This window comes from Cibotium barometz, chromosome 31 (genome assembly GCF_041138505.1).
Source record: "Cibotium barometz isolate CiBa-2024 chromosome 31, ASM4113850v1, whole genome shotgun sequence".
In the NCBI taxonomy this organism is placed as follows: Eukaryota; Viridiplantae; Streptophyta; class Polypodiopsida; order Cyatheales; family Cibotiaceae; genus Cibotium; species Cibotium barometz.
In genome coordinates, this window is record NC_141076.1 from 29199128 (window position 1) to 29205127 (window position 6000).

Consider the following 6000-nt stretch of genomic DNA (forward strand, 5'->3'; position numbering starts at 1 on the left):
GCAGACTTTATCCGACAAAGCCAAGGCCTCCAAGTCAGTGCAGATCTCTAATATGAGTACTAAGCCAGGAGTCTTCACACAAGAGAGCACTCTCCACAGACTTTCACTTGAAGGTACCTCAACTGATGCATGTGCTGGGCAATGGCTTTGCAGTTTTCATAAGTGTATTGAGATAGAATGAGGCAAGTAAGAGACTTGCAGTGCTGTCCAAATGCCTCTATGCGACATTGTGTAACATCATGACAAAAAACTCCAAAGTCTTGAGAAAGGGTGGCTTCAAGGAATATTGGCATTCCCATGCATCCGAGATGCTACTTGATTCAATGGAAAGTTTCTGCAGCAATTTCCCCGCTCTGTGTACCAAAAGATCCAAAAACTTACTTATCAGATTTCATAACCAAATCAAGACACCCAAAACAAATACACCACGATGAAGTTGTGAAGCTTAACACATGAGCGTTTGGTGTTGCTTTCAACGAGCTTTAGAATTTAAGGTTAACTCATGAGAGTTGAAACTAATGCCCATGAGAGTTGCGTCTTGAAATTATCAAGCCGTATGTACATGCATCAGACAACACGTCCTCCTTTGTCTCAGCCGGAGGCATGTACATATGACATGAGAGGAGCTTCTCCCCCTTTTTTGGATGTGTGCTAACGACACAGCTTTCCACCTGATGTAAGGATCGTATAGACTACATGTCCATGAGGAACGGGCAGAGAGATCCCCCCTTTTTTTGAGATGCCTACTAAAAATGAACATTCAAGAGCCCTACGTTTCTCTACTGTGCATTTCCTTTTGCCCCATAAATTAGACCCCCAAGCCATTTATTTATTTATTTCAATAAAGAGACTTCCATTAAGTATGAAAAAAGACACAAAAAATAGCAGAGAGTCTGTACTATTGCCTCGTAAAAAAGCTACGGACCGGACTGGGAGACCCAAACAACTGCCCCCCAAGTCACATGCATGGCGCGGCCACTCCATTTGCCCATAAGTTGGGCTATAGAAACCCAAATCTGTTGTGCACTGCTCCATCCCCATAAACAATGTTGTACAGTCTCAAAATCTGAGGACAAGTAGGTGCTACACCGAAAACTGATCTCCACTGATTGGTGGGGAGACCACCATGTAAAAATAACCAAAAGAAATGAGAGATCTCGCTCCTTCTGTATTAATGTCAAAGCCTATGCCAATATCTGCGCTATATCACTTGAGAGATATCATACCTCTCCCAATGAGGCTTGAGACTAGGGATCCTATGCATCTGTCGAGTGAGGAGAAGCCTGGCATTCTAGACCGTGAAACTAAAAAAGGGAAGGCTTTTCAATGGATCGAAAGCATCAATCCACTCCCACTGTCTTGGATCCCACTGAAGATATCTGATAGGACTACTGCCATATAGCCACAAACACAAAGAGCCATGAGTCACTATCTGAGGAGAAGAGTCAATGAACCTATGCTTTCCCCAACGACCAACAATCCTCAATGGACTAAGCCTAGTATCTACGATGATCCCCTCCATGCTACATCTCCTCAATCTCCCTCCAGGCATGATAGAGTAGATGATGCAATCTGTAGCTAGCCCGGGAGAGCAATGACTTGCAAAGGTATGCCTATCCTCGAAAAGACTCCCAACCAACTCGGATGATAGTCTCCATGAAAGGTCCCAGAGAGCCACTCATACGGAATAGCTGCATCAATCTGATCAATACATATCCGAGAGCCCCTAAGATGCTGAATGGATGCAGCTCTCCGATCCTCCGGAGGACTCTTGAAGGTCTTCCAAGCAAAAACTGTGTATGCACATCTCTCCCATCCTAACCACTGCATGTAATGAGATGCACCAAGTGGTCGACCGGCCTCATCCCTGAGGAACTCGTTCCACATAATAGATTGTCGGTCAGCCTCATCCAAAGACCTAGAAAGCCTTTGTCACAAAAATGGTCTCATGCTTCTCCATGCTCTAACAATGGCTACAATAAGAGGGGAAGATGGTGCCCTAATATCAGCCTCTCTGAACAAAAACCGTGTGCTAGGCAACCAGTATCTCCCAACACGGGGTGTACATCCGAAAATCTGAGACAAGATCTGGAGCCATTTATGTTTCCGCATTTCCCAGAAGTGTGTCGCAAAGGCCTACCTAAGGCACGTGAAACATGGATCTTTTAAGTTGTTATGGTTGATACATCAACATTCAATGGTGTTGTTTTCCACAAGATTTACACATTAGGGTTTACTCATGGGAGATAAAAACCGATGCTCATGAGAGTTGCGTCTTGAAATCAATATTGAGCCGTAACCCATGTCAAATGTACACCCATCGGACAATAAAGATACGTCCTTTTCAGTTTTGTCTCAGCCTGACGCATGTACATACTACATGCGTTACAGCTGAGTATATATCTCAACATGTGTAACATCATGGCAAAAAACCATCTCCAAAGTTGTCAGAAAGGGTAAGTTCAAGGAATATTGGCATTCCCATGCATCTGAGATGTTACTTGATAAAATGAAAAGCTGCTGCAGTAATTTCCCCGCTCTGTATACCAAAAGATCAACAACTTACTTTTCAGATTACATGACCTAATAAACACACATGCAACCCAAAACAAAGAGACATGAAACCCAAACATAAAATCTATGTGATACTCCTCTGTAAATGAAGAAAAACAAGCTGTGGGCATCGATTTCTGGGGCATGCTCTTTCCTGTTGATCACAAAACATAAGTCCATCGCAGGACATTGTATCCAAGAGCACCAAGACTTGCAGGTATGTGCAGCTCACAAATATGAGTAATAAGCCAGCAATATTCAGAGATCTTCTTCAGGCAAGCCTCCTAGGTGGACCTGAAAGATCACAGACATTCATCCTCTGGGTCGCGGCTACTACCAAGTTGAGTTCATTTCGCCAGCGGCATCTGATCGTGTCATGCAACTGAGCCCTGTTGCATTCCGTATGGCCCAGACCTTCTTTGCGCGGTGCCAACACGACTTCGACCCAACATCTGACCCTCTGGCTGGAGTTTCACGCTTTCCTGTGACAGTCTGCTTCCGGGGCCTCAAGAAGGAATACCTTCCTCTTCTCCCGGTGATTGGTGGAGCCATTGGGAGAGTGATGGAATCCCCTCCCACTGCTGCTTCGTCCCTCGACGGGCGGCTAGGATTCCATCTCTTCGCATCTGTATCGCCTTGTCGGAGGCAGTTCCCCATGTCGTATCCATTCCTTGCCGTCGGGGAGACCCCATCATTCAGCATGTGGAGTACTCAGGCCTACCCAGCCAGTGCTTCATCTGTAGGCAGATGGGACACCTTGCCAGAGCTTGCCCCCGATGTCAGTCTAGGAGACTGCCTCCAGTGGTCCCCCCCCCCTCCTAGTCCCTGTTCAGATCCGCACCAAGGGGTAGAGAGGGCTTTTCTACAAGCTTTAAACATTAGAGTTGACTTATGCAAGTTGAAACTGATGCTCATGAGGGTTGTGTCTTCAAATAAATATAGAGCAATAAGGCATGTCGCATGTACACACATCAGACTATTAGTATATGCCCCCCTTTTTAGTTTTGTCTCAGCTGAAAGCATGTACATACTACATGTTACGGCTCGATATTTATTTCGATCTGGGGTTACTATTACTGATTAGAGGGCAAAGGGGAACCAACATGTCAATGAAGAAAGGCAAGCTGTGGGTGTGGGCATGCTCTTGCCTGTTGATCTGGAAACGTGATTCCATACCTGGAGACTTCATCCGAGAAAGCCAAGACCTCCAGGTCTGTTCAGCTCTCTAATATGAGTAATAGGCCAGGAGTCTTCATGTGAGAAATCACTCATGCACAATTTGCCACTTGAAGGTACTTCAACTGATGCATGTGCTGGGCAATGGCTTTCGGGTATTGAGATAGAATGAGGTGAGTAAGAGAATTGCAATGCAGTCCACATGCCTATATGCCAAGATGTGTAGCATTATGACAATAAGCCATCTCTAAAGTCGTGAGAGAGGGTACTGATGTATGGATCAAGGTGACTCATGTCCATGAGGAATGGGTGGGGGGATCTGGGATCCCAACTAAAAAAACAGGTTTTTCACCCTAAAAACCCTCAAATGCCCTTCCTTTCCGTCCCTTTTGTTTTCTTATGTCCATAAACTGGACCCCTTAATTCATTTCTGTTTTCTCATTTCCCAAAAACATGGATCTTTTATACAGTAGGATGAAGTTGTCAAGGTTTCACATGAGGGTTCAATGGTGTTGCTTTCTACAAGCTTTACACATTAGGGTTTACTCATAGGAGAAACTGACGCTCATGAGGGTTGCGTCTTGAAATAAATATTGAATCATAACACATGTAGATATTGAATCATAACACATGTAGTATGTACATGCGTCGGACTATAGACACGTCCCCTTTTTTGGTTTTGCTGAGCTGAATGCATGTATATACAACACATGTTATGGCTGGGGCATGCTCTTGCCTGTTGATTACGAATCGTGATTACATAGCAGAAAACTTCATCCAAGAAAGCCAAGACCTCCAGGTCTGTGCACCTCTCTAATATAAGTAATAAGCCAGGAATCTTCACATGAAATAGCAGTCCCGCACTATCAGCCACTTAAAGGCATGGCATGCAGTATGCATGGTGATGTGAACTATGCATATCTATGCATGGTAGGTTGAACCATGCACAATAACGAGCAACCGCTGAAACATAACTATGCATGGTACGTTGAAACATGCAGCAACCGCTGATGTTTATAAAACAAATGTTTCAAGACATGGGGTAGCTTAACAAGCATTGCCAAACATGGACATCTATGAAATCGGCACAATCTCCAACAAAAGACCTTCAACCGATAATCACATTACAGGAGAACTATGCATGGTTTGAATCAATAGGTTGAAATATTCACAATATGAAGAACGGGTTTAAGAAACAAAGTTTTACATTGACATGGAATAGCTTAATCAGCAATGCTATGAAATTGGCGCATTACCCAACAAAAGACTGTCAATAATCACACCCTTATTCCTAATTACATAAAAATCCAGAGGAGAGGATCATGTGCGTTTAAAACATATGCAGAGGGTGTTTGTAAAGACCCATAAGTGGATGCAAATGGTTAATGTACCTCAACAACGGCGGCGGAGGATTCTAGATCATTGTCCCATGAGCAAATCCATTGTTAATTACGATCAACGCTGCATATCAAGAAGAGATAACCAGCCTGCTTGTGAGCCTTCGGTCCTCAAAATATCAAGCATCAAAATATTAAGAGATGCCGATTCCATACACTAACCCTAAAATCAGATAAAAACCCTACACAGACAAAATTTCGTAAACGACGCGCATACAAAAAAGCTGTCTCTCAGAAAACCCTAAGCCGGTGAAAGCAAGAACTTTGCAGGAGCATTGTCGCAAATTGAAACCGAGGGCCCATGGATCGTTTACCTCCAGTACGTTCTGCCACGACCATGGTGAAGACGAAGATCGAAAAAGCTAGCCTCGCGAGAAAGCTTAAGAACGGTTTCCTTGCCTCCCGATCGAACGGTTGCCTTGCTTCCTCTTTTCACATTCGACAAGATTTTTGCATGGGCGCCCTTCGTGAGAAGCATGGGGCTTAGATATGAAATATAAGGTTACAAGAGGCCAAAGCATTGGGCTACACCTCCATGACATCTTACAGATGAAGGTGTTCTTGTCATGGATATTTTTTTCCCCCAAATTGTTTATGTTTTTAAATATTCCTCAATTACTTAATCAATCTCACATAACTAAAAGTAAGATGTAACCACAATTTTCATGGTGTAAACATTCCCAAATGTTATGGACTTGGACAAAGGAATCGATTCCTACTAGATCATACACTCTCCGAATTCTATTATCGTAAAATGGGTAATTATGATAAATATTATACAAAGAAAGCATGCAATATGCACAAGCGGAATCAATCACATGTATGAGAAAAGATGAAAACATCCTCAAATACAAAAGATGACTCCTCCCAAGAA

The 6000-nt window shown here is 43.5% G+C and overlaps 1 long non-coding RNA gene across 2 annotated transcripts in view; it reads right to left on the reverse strand.

Moving 5' to 3' along the window:
* Window positions 1–5570, reverse strand: part of LOC147620709 (uncharacterized) — a 53742-nt gene extending 48172 nt beyond the window's left edge. The window contains exons 1-2 of one of the 2 annotated variants that reach the window (XR_015269974.1): window positions 5441–5570; window positions 5121–5190 (exon numbers count right to left, since the gene is read on the reverse strand). This is a non-coding gene — a long non-coding RNA (uncharacterized LOC147620709). Of the gene's footprint in view, window positions 1–5120; window positions 5191–5312 lie in introns of both variants that reach the window. The other variant, XR_015269975.1, reaches the window with a different exon arrangement.
* Window positions 5571–6000: the final 430 nt, after the last annotated feature.